Source organism: Spermophilus citellus (assembly GCF_964194105.1).
Source record: "Spermophilus citellus genome assembly, chromosome: 6".
Taxonomy (NCBI): domain Eukaryota; kingdom Metazoa; phylum Chordata; class Mammalia; order Rodentia; family Sciuridae; genus Spermophilus; species Spermophilus citellus.
Window position 1 is genome coordinate 46,409,729 of NC_138187.1, and position 22,057 is coordinate 46,431,785.

A 22,057-nucleotide genomic window follows, 5' to 3' on the forward strand; every position below is an offset into this window, starting at 1 on the left:
GGAACCAAGTCGCCTTAGAGTACTGATCATTACCTGAAAGTATCATCCAGTTTGGGTGAAAAAATATTGGCTGAGATTCCTGGAGATTCGTAATTTATGGAAGCTTCGCAACCCCTTTCCATGAAAGTGTTTCTCGCCAGTCAGTGCTTAGGGCTACATCAAGAGGAAACAAAACATAGATAGAACGTGAAACTACTTCACTGTGTCAAGTTTCAAGAAGCTAGCACAAACCGTGTTGGATTTAGAGTTCCAAATACATCTATCAATATAGGAGAAAACAGAGTGATACCTAAAAATTCAAACTGTTACTGGAAATGAACGCTTCAACATAGAAGAACGAAATTTGGGGAACCAAGTCGCCTTAGAGTACTGATCATTACCTGAAAGTATCATCCAGTTTGGGTGAAAAAATATTTGCTGAGATTTCTGGAGATTCGTAATTTTTGGAAGTTTGGCAACCCCTTTCCATGAAAGTGCTTCTCGCCAGTCACTGCTTAGGGCTACGTCAAGAGGAAACAAAACATAGAGATAGAACGTGAAACTACTTTACTGTGTCAAGTTTCAAGAAGCTAGCACAAACCGTGTTGGATTTAGAGTTCCAAATACATCTATCAATATAGGAGAAAACAGAGTGATACCTAAAAATTCAAACTGTTACTGGAAATGAACGCTTCAACATAGAAGAACGAAATTTGGGGAACCAAGTCGCCTTAGAGTACTGATCATTACCTGAAAGTATCATCCAGTTTGGGTGAAAAAATATTGGCTGAGATTTCTGGAGATTCGTAATTTATGGAAGCTTCGCAACCCCTTTCCATGAAAGTGTTTCTCGCCAGTCAGTGCTTAGGGCTACATCAAGAGGAAACAAAACATAGATAGAACGTGAAACTACTTCACTGTGTCAAGTTTCAAGAAGCTAGCACAAACCGTGTTGGATTTAGAGTTCCAAATACATCTATCAATATAGGAGAAAACAGAGTGAAACCTAAAAATTCAAACTGTTACTGGAAATGAACGCTTCAACATAGAAGAACGAAATTTGGGGAACCAGGTCGCCTTAGTGTACTATCATTACCTGAAAGTATCATCCAGTTTGGGTGAAAAAATATTTGCTGAGATTTCTGGAGATTCGTAATTTTTGGAAGCTTGGCAACCCCTTTCCATGAAAGTGCTTCTCGCCAGTCAGTGCTTAAGGCTACATCAAGAGGAAACAAACCATAGAGATAGAACCTGAAACTACTTTACTGTGTCAAGTTTCAAGAAGCTAGCACAAACCCTGTTGGATTTAGAGTTCCAAATACATCTATCAATATAGGAGAAAACAGAGTGAAACCTCAAAATTCAAACTGTTCCTCGAAATGAACGCTTCAACATAGAAGAACGAAATTTGGTGAACCAAGTCCCCTTAGTGTACTGATAATTACCTGAAAGTATCATCCACTTTGGGTGAAAAAATATTTGCTGAGATTTCTGGAGATTCGTAATTTTTGGAAGCTTCGCAACCCCTTTCCATGAAAGTGTTTCTCGCCAGTCACTGCTTAGGGCTACGTCAAGAGGAAACAAAACATAGAGATAGAATGTGAAACACTTTACTGTGTCAAGTTTCAAGAAGCTAGCACAAACCGTGTTGGATTTAGAGTTCCAAATACATCTATCAATATAGGAGAAAACTGAGTGAAACCTAAAAATTCAAACTGTTACTGGAAATGAACGCTTCAACATAGAAGAACGAAATTTGGGGAACCAAGTCGCCTTCGTTTACTGATCATTACCTGAAAGTATCATCCAGTTTGGGTGAAAAAATATTGGCTGAGATTTCTGGAGATTCGTAATTTTTGGAAGCTTGGCAACCCCTTTCCATGAAAGTGTTTCTCGCCTTCAGTGCTTAGGGCTACATCAAGAGGAAACAAAACATAGAGATAGAACGTGAAACTACTTTACTGTGTCAAGTTTCAAGAAGCTAGCACAAACCGTGTTGGATTTAGAGTTCCAAATACATCTATCAATATAGGAGAAAACAGAGTGAAACCTAAAAATTCAAACTGTTACTGCAAATGAACGCTTCAACATTGAAGAACGAAATTTGGGGAACCAAGTCGCCTTCGTGTACTGATCATTACCTGAAAGTATCATCCAGTTTGGGTGAAAAAATATTTGCTGAGATTTCTGGAGATTCGTAATTTTTGGAAGCTTGGCATCCCCTTTCCATGAAAGTGCTTCTCGCCAGTCAGTGTTTAGGGCTACATCAAGAGGAAACAAACCATAGAGATAGAACGTGAAACTACTTAACTGTGTCAAGTTTCAAGAAGCTATCACAATCCGTGTTGTTTTAGAGTTGCAAATACTTCTATCAATATAGGAGAAAACAGAGTGAAACCTCAAAATTCAAACTGTTACTGGAAATGAACGCTTCAACATAGAAGAACGAAATTTGGGGAACCAAGTCACCTTAGTGTACTGATCATTACCTGAAAGTATCATCCAGTTTGGGTGAAAAAATATTTGCTTTCTGGAGATTCGTAATTTTTGGAAGCTAGGCAAACCCTTTCCATGAACGTGTTTCTCACCAGTCAGTGCTTAGGGCTACATCAAGAGGAAACAAAACATAGAGATAGAACGAGAATCTACTGTGTCAAGTTTCAAGAAGCTAGCACAAACCGTGTTGGATTTAGAGTTCCAAATACATCTTTCAATATAGGAGAAAACAGAGTGAAACCTCAAAATTCAAACTGTTACTGGAAATGAACGCTTCAACATAGAAGAACGATTTTGGGGAACCAAGTCGCCTTAGTGTACTGATCATTACCTGAAAGTATCATCCAGTTTGGGTGAAAAAATATTTGCTGAGATTTCTGGAGATTCGTAATTTTTGGAAGCTTGGCAACCCCTTTCCATGAAAGTGCTTCTCGCCAGTCACTGCTTAGGGCTACGTCAAGAGGAAACAAAACATAGAGATAGAACTTGAAACTACTTTACTGTGTCAAGTTTCAAGAAGCTAGCACAAACCGTGTTGGATTTAGAGTTCCAAATACATCTATCAATATAGGAGAAAACAGAGTGAAACCTCAAAATTCAAACTGTTACTGGAAATGAACGCTTCAACATAGAAGAACGAAATTTGGTGAACCAAGTCCCCTTAGTGTACTGATCATTACCTGAAAGTATCATCCAGTTTGGGTGAAAAAATATTTGCTGAGATTTCTGGAGATTCGTAATTTTTGGAAGCTTGGCAACCCCTTTCCATGAAAGTGCTTCTCGCCAGTCAGTGCTTAAGGCTACATCAAGAGGAAACAAACCATAGAGATAGAACCTGAAACTACTTTACTGTGTCAAGTTTCAAGAAGCTAGCACAAACCCTGTTGGATTTAGAGTTCCAAATACATCTATCAATATAGGAGAAAACAGAGTGAAACCTCAAAATTCAAACTGTTCCTCGAAATGAACGCTTCAACATAGAAGAACGAAATTTGGGGAACCAAGTCGCCTTAGTGTACTGATAATTACCTGAAAGTATCATCCACTTTGGGTGAAAAAATATTTGCTGAGATTTCTGGAGATTCGTAATTTTTGGAAGCTTCGCAACCCCTTTCCATGAAAGTGTTTCTCGCCAGTCACTGCTTAGGGCTACGTCAAGAGGAAACAAAACATAGAGATAGAACGTGAAACACTTTACTGTGTCAAGTTTCAAGAAGCTAGCACAAACCGTGTTGGATTTAGAGTTCCAAATACATCTTTCAATATAGGAGAAAACAGAGTGAAACCTCAAAATTCAAACTGTTACTGGAAATGAACGCTTCAACATAGAAGAACGATTTTGGGGAACCAAGTCGCCTTAGTGTACTGATCATTACCTGAAAGTATCATCCAGTTTGGGTTAAAAAATATTTGCTGAGATTTCTGGAGATTCGTAATTTTTGGAAGCTTGGCAACCCCTTTCCATGAAAGTGCTTCTCGCCAGTCACTGCTTAGGGCTACGTCAAGAGGAAACAAAACATAGAGATAGAACTTGAAACTACTTTACTGTGTCAAGTTTCAAGAAGCTAGCACAAACCGTGTTGGATTTAGAGTTCCAAATACATCTATCAATATAGGAGAAAACAGAGTGAAACCTCAAAATTCAAACTGTTACTGGAAATGAACGCTTCAACATAGAAGAACGAAATTTGGTGAACCAAGTCCCCTTAGTGTACTGATCATTACCTGAAAGTATCATCCAGTTTGGGCGAAAAAATATTGGCTGAGATTTCTGGAGATTCGTAATTTTTGGAAGCTTCGCAACCCCTTTCCATGAAAGTGTTTCTCGCCAGTCAGTGCTTAGGGCTACATCAAGAGGAAACAAAACATAGAGATGGAACGTGAAACTACTTCACTGTGTCAAGTTTCAAGAAGCTAGCACAAACCGTGTTGGATTTAGAGTTCCAAATACATCTATCAATATAGGAGAAAACAGATTGATACCTAAAAATTCAAACTGTTACTGGAAATGAACGCTTCAACATAGAAGAACGAAATTTGGGGAACCAAGTCCCCTTAGTGTACTGATCATTACCTGAAAGTATCATCCAGTTTGGGCGAAAAAATATTGGCTGAGATTTCTGGAGATTCGTAATTTTTGGAAGCTTCGCAACCCCTTTCCATGAAAGTGTTTCTCGCCAGTCAGTGCTTAGGGCTACATCAAGAGGAAACAAAACATAGAGATAGAACGTGAAACTACTTTACTGTGTCAAGTTTCAAGAAGCTAGCACAAACCGTGTTGGATTTAGAGTTCCAAATACATATATCAATATAGGAGAAAACAGAGTGAAACCTAAAAATTCAAACTGTTACTGCAAATGAACGCTTCAACATTGAAGAACGAAATTTGGGGAACCAAGTCGCCTTCGTGTACTGATCATTACCTGAAAGTATCATCCAGTTTGGGTGAAAAAATATTTGCTGAGATTTCTGGAGATTCGTAATTTTTGGAAGCTTGGCATCCCCTTTCCATGAAAGTGCTTCTCGCCAGTCAGTGTTTAGGGCTACATCAAGAGGAAACAAAACATAGAGATAGAACGTGAAACTACTTAACTGTGTCAAGTTTCAAGAAGCTATCACAATCCGTGTTGGATTTAGAGTTGCAAATACATCTATCAATATAGGAGAAAACAGAGTGAAACCTCAAAATTCAAACTGTTACTGGAAATGAACGCTTCAACATAGAAGAACGAAATTTGGGGAACCAAGTCGCCTTAGTGTACTGATCATTACCTGAAAGTATCATCCAGTTTGGGTGAAAAAATATTTGCTTTCTGGAGATTCGTAATTTTTGGAAGCTAGGCAAACCCTTTCCATGAACGTGTTTCTCGCCAGTCAGTGCTTAGGGCTACATCAAGAGGAAACAAAACATAGAGATAGAACGTGAATCTACTTTACTGTGTCAAGTTTCAAGAAGCTAGCACAAACCGTGTTGGATTTAGAGTTCCAAATACATCTTTCAATATAGGAGAAAACAGAGTGAAACCTCAAAATTCAAACTGTTACTGGAAATGAACGCTTCAACATAGAAGAACGATTTTGGGGAACCAAGTCGCCTTAGTGTACTGATCATTACCTGAAAGTATCATCCAGTTTGGGTGAAAAAATATTTGCTGAGATTTCTGGAGATTCGTAATTTTTGGAAGCTTGGCAACCCCTTTCCATGAAAGTGCTTCTTGCCAGTCACTGCTTAGGGCTACGTCAAGAGGAAACAAAACATAGAGATAGAACTTGAAACTACTTTACTGTGTCAAGTTTCAAGAAGCTAGCACAAACCGTGTTGTATTTAGAGTTCCAAATACATCTATCAATATAGGAGAAAACAGAGTGAAACCTCAAAATTCAAACTGTTACTGGAAATGAACGCTTCAACATAGAAGAACGAAATTTGGTGAACCAAGTCCCCTTAGTGTACTGATCATTACCTGAAAGTATCATCCAGTTTGGGTGAAAAAATATTGGCTGAGATTTCTGGAGATTTGTAATTTTTGGAAGCTTGGCATCCCCTTTCCATGAAAGTGTTTCTCGCCAGTCAGTGCTTAGGGCTACATCAAGAGGAAACAAAACATAGAGATAGAACGTGAAACTACTTCACTGTGTCAAGTTTCAAGAAGCTAGCACAAACCGTGTTGGATTTAGAGTTCCAAATACATCTATCAATATAGGAGAAAACAGAGTGAAACCTCAAAATTCAAACTGTTACTGGAAATGAACGCTTCAACATAGAAGAACGAAATTTGGTGAACCAAGTCCCCTTAGTGTACTGATCATTACCTGAAAGTATCATCCAGTTTGGGCGAAAAAATATTGGCTGAGATTTCTAGAGATTCGTAATTTTTGGAAGCTTCGCAACCCCTTTCCATGAAAGTGTTTCTCGCCAGTCAGTGCTTAGGGCTACATCAAGAGGAAACAAAACATAGAGATGGAACGTGAAACTACTTCACTGTGTCAAGTTTCAAGAAGCTAGCACAAACCGTGTTGGATTTAGAGTTCCAAATACATCTATCAATATAGGAGAAAACAGATTGATACCTAAAAATTCAAACTGTTACTGGAAATGAACGCTTCAACATAGAAGAACGAAATTTGGGGAACCAAGTCCCCTTAGTGTACTGATCATTACCTGAAAGTATCATCCAGTTTGGGCGAAAAAATATTGGCTGAGATTTCTGGAGATTCGTAATTTTTGGAAGCTTCGCAACCCCTTTCCATGAAAGTGTTTCTCGCCAGTCAGTGCTTACGGCTACATCAAGAGGAAACAAAACATAGAGATAGAACGTGAAACTACTTTACTGTGTCAAGTTTCAAGAAGCTAGCACAAACCGTGTTGGATTTAGAGTTCCAAATACATCTATCAATATAGGAGAAAACAGAGTGAAACCTAAAAATTCAAACTGTTACTGCAAATGAACGCTTCAACATTGAAGAACGAAATTTGGGGAACCAAGTCGCCTTCGTGTACTGATCATTACCTGAAAGTATCATCCAGTTTGGGTGAAAAAATATTTGCTGAGATTTCTGGAGATTCGTAATTTTTGGAAGCTTGGCATCCCCTTTCCATGAAAGTGCTTCTCGCCAGTCAGTGTTTAGGGCTACATCAAGAGGAAACAAACCATAGAGATAGAACGTGAAACTACTTAACTGTGTCAAGTTTCAAGAAGCTATCACAATCCGTGTTGGATTTAGAGTTGCAAATACATCTATCAATATAGGAGAAAACAGAGTGAAACCTCAAAATTCAAACTGTTACTGGAAATGAACGCTTCAACATAGAAGAACGAAATTTGGGGAACCAAGTCGCCTTAGTGTACTGATCATTACCTGAAAGTATCATCCAGTTTGGGTGAAAAAATATTTGCTTTCTGGAGATTCATAATTTTTGGAAGCTAGGCAAACCCTTTCCATGAACGTGTTTCTCGCCAGTCAGTGCTTAGGGCTACATCAAGAGGAAACAAAACATAGAGATAGAACATGAATCTACTTTACTGTGTCAAGTTTCAAGAAGCTAGCACAAACCGTGTTGGATTTAGAGTTCCAAATACATCTATCAATATAGGAGAAAACAGATTGATACCTAAAAATTCAAACTGTTACTGGAAATGAACGCTTCAACATAGAAGAACGAAATTTGGGGAACCAAGTCCCCTTAGTGTACTGATCATTACCTGAAAGTATCATCCAGTTTGGGTGAAAAAATATTGGCTGAGATTTCTGAAGATTTGTAATTTTTGGAAGCTTGGCATCCCCTTTCCATGAAAGTGTTTCTCGCCAGTCAGTGCTTAGGGCTACATCAAGAGGAAACAAAACATAGAGATAGAACGTGAAACTACTTCACTGTGTCAAGTTTCAAGAAGCTAGCACAAACCGTGTTCGATTTAGAGTTCCAAATACATCTATCAATATAGGAGAAAACAGAGTGAAACCTCAAAATTCAAACTGTTACTGGAAATGAACGCTTCAACATAGAAGAACGAAATTTGGTGAACCAAGTCCCCTTAGTGTACTGATCATTACCTGAAAGTATCATCCAGTTTGGGCGAAAAAATATTGGCTGAGATTTCTGGAGATTCGTAATTTTTGGAAGCTTGGCAACCCCTTTCCATGAAAGTGCTTCTCGCCAGTCACTGCTTAGGGCTATGTCAAGAGGAAACAAACCATAGAGATAGAACGTGAAACTACTTTACTGTGTCAAGTTTCAAGAAGCTAGCAAAAACCGTGTTCGATTTAGAGTTCCACATACATCTATCAATATAGGAGAAAACAGAGTGAAACCTCAAAATTCAAACTGTTACTGGAAATGAACGCTTCAACATAGAAGAACGAAATTTGGGGAACCAAGTCGCCTTAGTGTACTGATCATTACCTGAAAGTATCATCCAGTTTGGGTGAAAAAATATTTGCTTTCTGGAGATTCGTATTTTTTGGAAGCTAGGCAAACCCTTTCCATGAAAGTGTTTCTCGCCAGTCAGTGCTTAGGGCTACATCAAGAGGAAACAAAACATAGAGATAGAACGTGAATCTACTTTACTGTGTCAAGTTTCAAGAAGCTAGCACAAACCGTGTTGGATTTAGAGTTCCAAATACATCTATCAATATAGGAGAAAACAGAGGGAAACCTCAAAATTCAAACTGTTACTGGAAATGAACGCTTCAACATAGAAGAACGAAATTTGGGGAACCAAGTCGCCTTAGTGTACTGATCATTACCTGAAAGTATCATCCAGTTTGGGTGAAAAAATATTTGCTGAGATTTCTGGAGATTCGTAATTTTTGGAAGCTTGGCAACCCCTTTCCATGAAAGTGCTTCTCGCCAGTCACTGCTTAGGGCTACGTCAAGAGGAAACAAAACATAGAGATAGAACGTGAAACTACTTTACTGTGTCAAGTTTCAAGAAGCTAGCACAAACCGTGTTGGATTTAGAGTTCCAAATACATCTATCAATATAGGAGAAAACAGAGGGAAACCTCAAAATTCAAACTGTTACTGGAAATGAACGCTTCAACATAGAAGAACGAAATTTGGGGAACCAAGTCGCCTTAGTGTACTGATCATTACCTGAAAGTATCATCCAGTTTGGGTGAAAAAATATTGGCTGAGATTTCTGGAGAATCGTAATTTTTGGAAGCTTGGCAACCCCTTTCCATGAAAGTGCTTCTCGCCAGTCACTGCTTAGGGCTACATCAAGAGGAAACAAAACATAGAGATAGAACGTGAAACTACTTTACTGTGTCAAGTTTCAAGAAGCTAGCACAAACCGTGTTGGATTTAGAGTTCCAAATACATCTATCAATATAGGAGAAAACAGAGTGAAACCTAAAAATTCAAACTGTTACTGGAAATGAACGCTTCAACATAGAAGAACGAAATTTGGGGAACCAAGTCGCCTTAGTGTACTGATCATTACCTGAAAGTATCATCCAGTTTGGGTGAAAAAATATTTGCTGAGATTTCTGGAGATTCGTAATTTTTGGAAGCTTGGCATCCCCTTTCCATGAAAGTGCTTCTCGCCAGTCACTGCTTAGGGCTACATCAAGAGGAAACAAAACATAGAGATAGAACGTGAATCTACTTTACTGCATCAAGTTTCAAGAAGCTAGCACAAACCGTGTTGGATTTAGAGTTCCAAATACATCTATCAATATAGGAGAAAACAGAGGGAAACCTCAAAATTCAAACTGTTACTGGAAATGAACGCTTCAACATAGAAGAACGAAATTTGGGGAACCAAGTCGCCTTAGTGTACTGATCATTACCTGAAAGTATCATCCAGTTTGGGTGAAATAATATTTGCTTTCTGGAGATTCGTATTTTTTGGAAGCTAGGCAAACCCTTTCCATGAAAGTGTTTCTCGCCAGTCAGTGCTTAGGGCTACATCAAGAGGAAACAAAACACAGAGATAGAACGTGAATCTACTTTACTGTGTCAAGTTTCAAGAAGCTAGCACAAACCGTGTTGGATTTAGAGTTCCAAATACATCTATCAATATAGGAGAAAACAGAGGGAAACCTCAAAATTCAAACTGTTACTGGAAATGAACGCTTCAACATAGAAGAACGAAATTTGGGGAACCAAGTCGCCTTAGTGTACTGATCATTACCTGAAAGTATCATCCAATTTGGGTGAAAAAATATTGGCTGAGATTTCTGGAGATTCGTAATTTTTGGAAGCTTGGCAACCCCTTTCCATGAAAGTGCTTCTCGCCAGTCACTGCTTAGGGCTACGTCAAGAGGAAACAAAACATAGAGATAGAACGTGAAACTACTTTACTGTGTCAAGTTTCAAGAAGCTAGCACAAACCGTGTTGGATTTAGAGTTCCAAATACAACTATCAATATAGGAGAAAACAGAGTGATACCTAAAAATTCAAACTGTTACTGGAAATGAACGCTTCAACATAGAAGAACGAAATTAGGGGAACCAAGTCGCCTTAGTGTACTTATCATTACCTGAAAGTATCATCCAGTTTGGGTGAAAAAATATTTGCTGAGATTTCTGGAGATTCGTAATTTTTGGAAGCTTGGCAACCCCTTTCCATGAAAGTGCTTCTCGCCAGTCAGTGCTTAGGGCTACCTCAAGAGGAAACAAAACATAGAGATAGAACGTGAAATTACTTTACTGTGTCAAGTTTCAAGAAGCTAGCACAAACCGTGTTGGATTTAGAGTTCCAAATACATCTATCAATATAGGAGAAAACAGAGTGAAACCTAAAAATTCAAACTGTTACTGGAAATGAACGCTTCAACATAGAAGAACGAAATTTGGGGAACCAAGTCGCCTTAGTGTACTGATCATTACCTCAAAGTATCATCCAGTTTGGGTGAAAAAATATTTGCTTTCTGGAGATTCGTAATTTTTGGAAGCTAGGCAAACCCTTTCCATGAAAGTGTTTCTCGCCAGTCAGTGCTTAGGGCTACATCAAGAGGAAACAAAACATAGAGATAGAACGTGAATCTACTTTACTGTGTCAAGTTTCAAGAAGCTAGCACAAACCGTGTTGGATTTAGAGTTCCAAATACATCTATCAATATAGGAGAAAACAGAGGGAAACCTCAAAATTCAAACTGTTACTGGAAATGAACGCTTCAACATAGAAGAACGATTTTGGGGAACCAAGTCGCCTTAGTGTACTGATCATTACCTGAAAGTATCATCCAGTTTGGGTGAAAAAATATTTGCTGAGATTTCTGGAGATTCGTAATTTTTGGAAGCTTGGCAACCCCTTTCCATGAAAGTGCTTCTCGCCAGTCACTGCTTAGGGCTACGTCAAGAGGAAACAAAACATAGAGATAGAACGTGAAACTACTTTACTGTGTCAAGTTTCAAGAAGCTAGCACAAACCGTGTTGGATTTAGAGTTCCAAATACATCTATCAATATAGGAGAAAACTGAGTGAAACCTAAAAATTCAAACTGTTACTGGAAATGAACGCTTCAACATAGAAGAACGAAATTTGGGGAAACAAGTCGTCTTCGTTTACTGATCATTACCTGAAAGTATCATCCAATTTGGGTGAAAAAATATTTGCTTTCTGGAGATTCGTAATTTTTGGAAGCTAGGCAAACCCTTTCCATGAAAGTGTTTCTCGCCAGTCAGTGCTTAGGGCTACATCAAGAGGAAACAAAACATAGAGATAGAACGTGAATCTACTTTACTGTGTCAAGTTTCAAGAAGCTAGCACAAACCGTGTTGGATTTAGAGTTCCAAATACATCTATCAATATAGGAGAAAACAGAGGGAAACCTCAAAATTCAAACTGTTACTGGAAATGAACGCTTCAACATAGAAGAACGAAATTTGGGGAACCAAGTCGCCTTAGTGTACTGATCATTACCTGAAAGTATCATCCAGTTTGGGTGAAAAAATATTTGCTGAGATTTCTGGAGATTCGTAATTTTTGGAAGCTTGGCAACCCCTTTCCATGAAAGTGCTTCTCGCCAGTCAGTGCTTAGGGCTACATCAAGAGGAAACAAAACATAGAGATAGAACGTGAAACTACTTTACTGTGTCAAGTTTCAAGAAGCTAGCAAAAACCGTGTCGGATTTAGAGTTCCAAGTACATGTATCAATATAGGAGAAAACAGAGTGAAACCTAAAAATTCAAACTGTTACTGGAAATGAACGCTTCAACATAGAAGAACGAAATTTGGGGAACCAAGTCGCCTTAGTGTACTGATCATTACCTGAAAGTATCATGCAGTTTGGGTGAAAAAATATTTGCTGACATTTCTGGAGATTCGTAATTTTTGGAAGCTTGGCAACCCCTTTCCATGAAAGTGCTTCTCGCCAGTTACTGCTTAGGGCTACATCAAGAGGAAACAAAACATAGAGATAGAACGTGAAACTACTTTATTGTGTCAAGTTTCAAGAAGCTAGCACAAACCGTGTTGGATTTAGAGTTCCAAATACATCTATCAATATAGGAGAAAACAGAGTGAAACCTCAAAATTCAAACTGTTACTGGAAATGAACGCTTCAACATAGAAGAACGAAATTTGGGGAACCAAGTCGCCTTAGTGTACTGATCATTACCTGAAAGTATCATCCAGTTTGGGTGAAAAAATATTTGCTGAGATTTCTGGAGATTCGTAATTTTTAAAAGCCTGGCATCCCCTTTCCATGAAAGTGCTTCTCGCCAGTCACTGCTTAGGGCTACATCAAGAGGAAACAAAACATAGAGATAGAACCTGAAACTACTTTACTGTGTCAAGTTTCAAGAAGCTAGCAAAAACCGTGTTCGATTTAGAGTTCCACATACATCTATCAATATAGGAGAAAACAGAGTGAAACCTAAAAATTCAAACTGTTACTGGAAATGAACGCTTCAACATAGAAGAACGAAATTTGGGGAACCAAGTCGCCTTAGTGTACTGATCATTACCTGAAAGTATCATCCAGTTTGGGTGAAAAAATATTTGCTTTCTGGAGATTCGTATTTTTTGGAAGCTAGGCAAACCCTTTCCATGAAAGTGTTTCTCGCCAGTCAGTGCTTAGGGCTACATCAAGAGGAAACATAACATAGAGATAGAACGTGAATCTACTTTACTGTGTCAAGTTTCAAGAAGCTAGCACAAACCGTGTTGGATTTAGAGTTCCAAATACATCTATGAATATAGGAGAAAACAGAGGGAAACCTCAAAATTCAAACTGTTACTGGAAATGAACGCTTCAACATAGAAGAACGAAATTTGGGGAACCAAGTCGCCTTAGTGTACTGATCATTACCTGAAAGTATCATCCAGTTTGGGTGAAAAAATATTTGCTGAGATTTCTGGAGATTCGTAATTTTTGGAAGCTTGGCAACCCCTTTCCATGAAAGTGCTTCTCGCCAGTCACTGCTTAGGGCTACGTCAAGAGGAAACAAAACATAGAGATAGAACGTGAAACTACTTTACTGTGTCAAGTTTCAAGAAGCTAGCACAAACCGTGTTGGATTTAGAGTTCCAAATACATCTATCAATATAGGAGAAAACAGAGGGAAACCTCAAAATTCAAACTGTTACTGGAAATGAACGCTTCAACATAGAAGAATGAAATTTGGGGAACCAAGTCGCCTTAGTGTACTGATCATTACCTGAAAGTATCATCCAGTTTGGGTGAAAAAATATTAGCTGAGATTTCTGGAGAATCGTAATTTTTGGAAGCTTGGCAACCCCTTTCCATGAAAGTGCTTCTCGCCAGTCACTGCTTAGGGCTACATCAAGAGGAAACAAAACATAGAGATAGAACGTGAAACTACTTTACTGTGTCAAGTTTCAAGAAGCTAGCACAAACCGTTTTGGATTTAGCGTTCCAAATACATCTATCAATATAGGAGAAAACAGAGTGATACCTAAAAATTCAAAGTGTTACTGGAAATGAACGCTTCAACATAGAAGAACGAAATTTGGGGAACCAAGTCGCCTTAGTGTACTGATCATTACCTGAAAGTATCATCCAGTTTGGGTGAAAAAATATTTGCTGAGATTTCTGGAGATTCGTAATTTTTGGAAGCTTGGCATCCCCTTTCCATGAAAGTGCTTCTCGCCAGTCACTGCTTAGGGCTACATCAAGAGGAAACAAAACATAGAGATAGAACGTGAATCTACTTTACTGCGTCAAGTTTCAAGAAGCTAGCACAAACCGTGTTGGATTTAGAGTTCCAAATACATCTATCAATATAGGAGAAAACTGAGTGAAACCTAAAAATTCAAACTGTTACTGGAAATGAACGCTTCAACATAGAAGAACGAAATTTGGGGAACCAAGTCGCCTTCGTTTACTGATCATTACCTGAAAGTATCATCCAGTTTGGGTGAAAAAATATTGGCTGAGATTTCTGGAGATTCGTAATTTTTGGAAGCTTGGCAACCCCTTTCCATGAAAGTGTTTCTCGCCTTCAGTGCTTAGGGCTACATCAAGAGGAAACAAAACATAGAGATAGAACGTGAAACTACTTTACTGTGTCAAGTTTCAAGAAGCTAGCACAAACCGTGTTGGATTTAGAGTTCCAAATACATCTATCAATATAGGAGAAAACAGAGTGAAACCTAAAAATTCAAACTGTTACTGCAAATGAACGCTTCAACATAGAAGAACGAAATTTGGGGAACCAAGTCGCCTTCGTGTACTGATCATTACCTGAAAGTATCATCCAGTTTGTGTGAAAAAATATTTGCTGAGTTTTCTGGAGATTCGTAATTTTTGGAAGCTTGGCATCCCCTTTCCATGAAAGTGCTTCTCGCCAGTCAGTGCTTAGGGCTACATCAAGAGGAAACAAACCATAGAGATAGAACGTGAAACTACTTTACTGTGTCAAGTTTCAAGAAGCTAGCACAATCCGTGTTGGATTTAGAGTTCCAAATACATCTATCAATATAGGAGAAAACAGAGTGAAACCCAAAAATTCAAACTGTTACTGGAAATGAACGCTTCAACATAGAGGAACGCAATTTGGGGAACCAAGTTGCCTTCGTGTACTGATCATTACCTGAAAGTATCATCCAGTTTGGGTGAAAAAATATTTGCTGAGATTTCTGGAGATTCGTAATTTTTGGAAGCTTGGCAACCCCTTTCCATGAAAGTGTTTCTCGCCAGTCAGTGCTTAGGGCTACATCAAGAGGAAACAAAACATAGAGATAGAACGTGAAACTACTTTACTGTGTCAAGTTTCAAGAAGCTAGCACAAACCGTGTCGGATTTAGAGTTCCAAGTACATGTATCAATATAGGAGAAAACAGAGTGAAACCTAAAAATTCAAACTGTTACTGGAAATGAACGCTTCAACATAGAAGAACGAAATTTGGGGAACCAAGTCGCCTTAGTGTACTGATCATTACCTGAAAGTATCATCCAGTTTGGGTGAAAAAATATTTGCTGACATTTCTGGAGATTCGTAATTTTTGGAAGCTTGGCAACCCCTTTCCATGAAAGTGCTTCTCGCCAGTTACTGCTTAGGGCTACATCAAGAGGAAACAAAACATAGAGATAGAACGTGAAACTACTTTATTGTGTCAAGTTTCAAGAAGCTAGCACAAACCGTGTTGGATTTAGAGTTCCAAATACATCTATCAATATAGGAGAAAACAGAGTGAAACCTCAAAATTCAAACTGTTACTGGAAATGAACGCTTCAACATAGAAGAACGAAATTTGGGGAACCAAGTCGCCTTAGTGTACTGATCATTACCTGAAAGTATCATCCAGTTTGGGTGAAAAAATATTTGCTGAGATTTCTGGAGATTCGTAATTTTTAAAAGCCTGGCATCCCCTTTCCATGAAAGTGCTTCTCGCCAGTCACTGCTTAGGGCTACATCAAGAGGAAACAAAACATAGAGATAGAACCTGAAACTACTTTACTGTGTCAAGTTTCAAGAAGCTAGCAAAAACCGTGTTCGATTTAGAGTTCCACATACATCTATCAATATAGGAGAAAACAGAGTGAAACCTAAAAATTCAAACTGTTACTGGAAATGAACGCTTCAACATAGAAGAACGAAATTTGGGGAACCAAGTCGCCTTAGTGTACTGATCATTACCTGAAAGTATCATCCAGTTTGGGTGAAAAAATATTTGCTGACATTTCTGGAGATTCGTAATTTTTGGAAGCTAGGCAAACCCTTTCCATGAAAGTGTTTCTCGCCAGTCAGTGCTTAGGGCTACATCAAGAGGAACCAAAACATAGAGATAGAACGTGAATCTACTTTACTGTGTCAAGTTTCAAGAAGCTAGCACAAACCGTGTTGGATTTAGAGTTCCAAATACATCTATCAATATAGGAGAAAACAGAGGGAAACCTCAAAATTCAAACTGTTACTGGAAATGAACGCTTCAACATAAAAGAACGAAATTTGGGGAACCAAGTCGCCTTAGTGTACTGATCATTACCTGAAAGTATCATCCAGTTTGGGTGAAAAAATATTTGCTGAGATTTCTGGAGATTCGTGATTTTTGGAAGCTTGGCAACCCCTTTCCATGAAAGTGCTTCTCGCCAGTCACTGCTTAGGGCTATGTCAAGAGGAAACAAAACATAGAGATAGAACGTGAAACTACTTTACTGTGTCAAGTTTCAAGAAGCTAGCAAAAACCGTGCTCGATTTAGAGTTCCACATACATCTATCAATATAGGAGAAAACAGAGTGAAACCTCAAAATTCAAACTGTTACTGGAAATGAACGCTTCAACATAGAAGAACGAAATTTGGGGAACCAAGTCGCCTTAGTGTACTGATCATTACCTGAAAGTATCATCCAGTTTGGGTGAAAAAATATTTGCTTTCTGGAGATTCGTATTTTTTGGAAGCTAGGCAAACCCTTTCCATGAAAGTGTTTCTCGCCAGTCAGTGCTTAGGGCTACATCAAGAGGAAACAAAACATAGAGATAGAACGTGAATCTACTTTACTGTGTCAAGTTTCAAGAAGCTAGCACAAACCGTGTTGGATTTAGAGTTCCAAATACATCTATGAATATAGGAGAAAACAGAGGGAAACCTCAAAATTCAAACTGTTACTGGAAATGAACGCTTCAACATAGAAGAACGAAATTTGGGGAACCAAGTCGCCTTAGTGTACTGATCATTACCTGAAAGTATCATCCAGTTTGGGTGAAAAAATATTTGCTGAGATTTCTGGAGATTCGTAATTTTTGGAAGCTTGGCAACCCCTTTCCATGAAAGTGCTTCTCGCCAGTCACTGCTTAGGGCTACGTCAAGAGGAAACAAAACATAGAGATAGAACGTGAAACTACTTTACTGTGTCAAGTTTCAAGAAGCTAGCACAAACCGTGTTGGATTTAGAGTTCCAAATACATCTATCAATATAGGAGAAAACAGAGGGAAACCTCAAAATTCAAACTGTTACTGGAAATGAACGCTTCAACATAGAAGAACGAAATTTGGGGAACCAAGTCGCCTTAGTGTACTGATCATTACCTGAAAGTATCATCCAGTTTGGGTGAAAAAATATTGGCTGAGATTTCTGTAGAATCGTAATTTTTGGAAGCTTGGCAACCCCTTTCCATGAAAATGCTTCTCGCCAGTCACTGCTTAGGGCTACATCAAGAGGAAACAAAACATAGAGATAGAACGTGAAACTACTTTACTGTGTCAAGTTTCAAGAAGCTAGCACAAACCGTGTTGGATTTAGAGTTCCAAATACATCTATCAATATAGGAGAAAACAGAGTGAAACCTAAAAATTCAAACTGTTACTGGAAATGAACGCTTCAACATAGAAGAACGAAATTTGGGGAACCAAGTCGCCTTCGTTTACTGATCATTACCTGAAAGTATCATCCAGTTTGGGTGAAAAAATATTTGCTGAGATTTCTGGAGATTCGTAATTTTTGGAAGCTTGGCATCCCCTTTCCATGAAAGTGCTTCTCGCCAGTCACTGCTTAGGGCTACATCAAGAGGAAACAAAACATAGAGATAGAACGTGAATCTACTTTACTGCGTCAAGTTTCAAGAAGCTAGCACAAACCGTGTTGGATTTAGAGTTCCAAATACATCTATCAATATAGGAGAAAACAGAGGGAAACCTCAAAATTCAAACTGTTACTGGAAATGAACGCTTCAACATAGAAGAACGAAATTTGGGGAACCAAGTCGCCTTAGTGTACTGATCATTACCTGAAAGTATCATCCAGTTTAGGTGAAAAAATATTTGCTGAGATTTCTGGAGATTCGTAATTTTTGGAAGCTTGGCATCCCCTTTCCATGAAAGTGCTTCTCGCCAGTCATTGCTTAGGGCTACATCAAGAGGAAACAAAACATAGAGATAGAACGTGAAACTACTTTACTGTGTCAAGTTTCAAGAAGCTAGCAAAAACCGTGTTCGATTTAGAGTTCCACATACATCTATCAATATAGGAGAAAACAGAGTGAAACCTCAAAATTCAAACTGTTACTGGAAATGAACGCTTCAACATAGAAGAACGAAATTTGGGGAACCAAGTCGCCTTAGTGTACTGATCATTACCTGCAAGTATCATCCAGTTTGGGTGAAAAAATATTTGCTTTCTGGAGATTCGTATTTTTTGGAAGCTAGGCAAACCCTTTCCATGAAAGTGTTTCTCGCCAGTCAGTGCTTAGGGCTACATCAAGAGGAAACAAAACACAGAGATAGAACGTGAATCTACTTTACTGTGTCAAGTTTCAAGAAGCTAGCACAAACCGTGTTGGATTTAGAGTTCCAAATACATCTATCAATATAGGAGAAAACAGAGAGAAAGCTCAAAATTCAAACTGTTACTGGAAATGAACGCTTCAACATAGAAGAACGAAATTTGGGGAACAAAGTCGCCTTAGTGTACTGATCATAACCTGAAAGTATCATCCAGTTTGGGTGAAAAAATATTGGCTGAGATTTCTGGAGAATCGTAATTTTTGGAAGCTTGGCAACCCCTTTCCATGAAAGTGCTTCTCGCCAGTCACTGCTTAGGGCTACGTCAAGAGGAAACAAAACATAGAGATAGAACGTGAAACTACTTTACTGTGTCAAGTTTCAAGAAGCTAGCACAAACCGTGTTGGATTTAGAGTTCCAAATACATCTATCAATATAGGAGAAAACAGAGTGAAACCTGAAAATTCAAACTGTTACTGGAAATGAACGCTTCAACATAGAAGAACGAAATTTGGGGAACCAAGTCGCCTTCGTTTACTGATCATTACCTGAAAGTATCATCCAGTTTGGGTGAAAAAATATTTGCTGAGATTTCTGGAGATTCGTAATTTTTGGAAGCTTGGCATCCCCTTTCCATGAAAGTGCTTCTCGCCAGTCACTGCTTAGGGCTACATCAAGAGGAAACAAAACATAGAGATAGAACGTGAATCTACTTTACTGTGTCAAGTTTCAAGAAGCTAGCACAAACCGTGTTGGATTTAGAGTTCCAAATACATCTATCAATATAGGAGAAAACAGAGGGAAACCTCAAAATTCAAACTGTTACTGGAAATGAACGCTTCAACATAGAAGAACGAAATTTGGGGAACCAAGTCGCCTTAGTGTATTGATCATTACCTGAAGGTATCATCCAGTTTGGGTGAAAAAATATTTGCTGAGATTTCTGGAGATTCGTAATTTTTGGAAGCTTGGCATCCCCTTTCCATGAAAGTGCTTCTCGCCAGTCATTGCTTAGGGCTACATCAAGAGGAAACAAAACATAGAGATAGAACGTGAAACTACTTTACTGTGTCAAGTTTCAAGAAGCTAGCAAAAACCGTGTTCGATTTAGAGTTCCACATACATCTATCAATATAGGAGAAAACAGAGTGAAACCTCAAAATTCAAACTGTTACTGGAAATGAACGCTTCAACATAGAAGAACGAAATTTGAGGGAACCAAGTCGCCTTAGTGTACTGATCATTACCTGAAAGTATCATCCAGTTTGGGTGAAAAAATATTTGCTTTCTGGACATTCGTATTTTTTGGAAGCTAGGCAAACGCTTTCCATGAAAGTGTTTCTCGCCAGTCAGTGCTTAGGGCTACATCAAGAGGAAACAAAACATAGAGATAGAACGTGAATCTACTTTACTGTGTCAAGTTTCAAGAAGCTAGCACAAACCGTGTTGGATTTAGAGTTCCAAATACATCTATCAATATAGGAGAAAACAGAGGGAAACCTCAAAATTCAAACTGTTACTGGAAATGAACGCTTCAACATAGAAGAACGAAATTTGGGGAACCAAGTCGCCTTAGTGTACTGATCATTACCTGAAAGTATCATCCAGTTTGGGTGAAAAAATATTTGCTGACATTTCTGGAGATTCGTAATTTTTGGAAGCTTGGCAACCCCTTTCCATGAAAGTGCTTCTCGCCAGTCACTGCTTAGGGCTACGTCAAGAGGAAACAAAACATAGAGATAGAACGTGAAACTACTTTACTGTGTCAAGTTTCAAGAAGCTAGCACAAACCGTGTTGGATTTAGAGTTCCAAATACAACTATCAATATAGGAGAAAACAGAGTGATACCTAAAAATTCAAACTGTTACTGGAAATGAACGCTTCAACATAGAAGAACGAAATTTGGGGAACCAAGTCGCATAAGTGTACTGATCATTACCTGAAAGTATCATCCAGTTTGGGTGAAAAAATATTTGCTGAGATTTCTGGAGATTCGTAATTTTTGGAAGCTTGGCAACCCCTTTCCATGAAAGTGCTTCTCGCCAGTCAGTGCTTAGGGCTACATCAAGAGGAAACAAAACATAGAGATAGAACGTGAAACTACTTTACTGTGTCAAGTTTCAAGAAGCTAGCACAATCCGTGTCGGATTTAGTGTTCCAAATACATCTATCAATATAGGAGAAAACAGAGTGAAACCTAAAAATTCAAACTGTTACTGGAAATGAACGCTTCAATATAGAAGAACGAAATTTGGGGAACCAAGTCGACTTCGTTTACTGATCATTACCTGAAGGTATCATACAGTTTGGGTGAAAAAATATTTGCTGAGATTTCTGGAGATTCGTAATTTTTGGAAGCTTGGCATCCCCTTTCCATGAAAGTGCTTCTCGCCAGTCACTGCTTAGGGCTACATCAAGAGGAAACAAAACATAGAGATAGAACGTGAAACTACTTAACTGTGTCAAGTTTCAAGAAGCTAGCACAAACCGTGTTCGATTTAGAGTTCCACATACATCTATCAATATAGGAGAAAACAGAGTGAAACCTAAAAATTCAAACTGTAACTGGAAATGAACGCTTCAACATAGAAGAACGAAATTTGGGGAACCACGTCGCCGTAGTGTACTGATCATTACCTGAAAGTATCATCCAGTTTGGGTGAAAAAATATTTGCTTTCTGGAGATTCGTAATTTTTGGAAGCTAGGCAAACCCTTTCCATGAAAGTGCTTCTCGCCAGTCAGTGCTTAGGGCTACGTCAAGAGGAAACAAAACATAGAGATAGAACGTGAAACTACTTTACTGTGTCAAGTTTCAAGAAGCTAGCACAAACCGTGTTGGATTTAGAGTTCCAAATACATCTATCAATATAGGAGAAAACAGAGTGAAACCTAAAAATTCAAACTGTTACTGGAAATGAACGCTTCAACATAGAAGAACGAAATTTGGGGAACCAAGTCGCCTTAGTGTACTGATCATTACCTGAAAGTATCATCCAGTTTGGGTGAAAAAATATTGGCTGAGATTTCTGGAGATTCGTAATTTTTGGAAGCTTGGCAACCTCTTTCCATGAAAGTGTTTCTCGCCTTCAGTGCTTAGGGCTACATCAAGAGGAAACAAAACATAGAGATAGAACGTGAAACTACTTTACTGTGTCAAGTTTCAAGAAGCTAGCACAAACCGTGTTGGATTTAGAGTTCCAAATACATCTATCAATATAGGAGAAAACAGAGTGAAACCTAAAAATTCAAACTGTTACTGGAAATGAACGCTTCAACATAGAAGAACGAAATTTGGGGAACCAAGTCGCCTTCGTTTACTGATCATTACCTGAAGGTATCATACAGTTTGGGTGAAAAAATATTGGCTGAGATTTCTAGAGATTCGTAATTTTTGGAAGCTTGGCATCCCCTTTCCATGAAAGTGCTTCTCGCCAGTCACTGCTT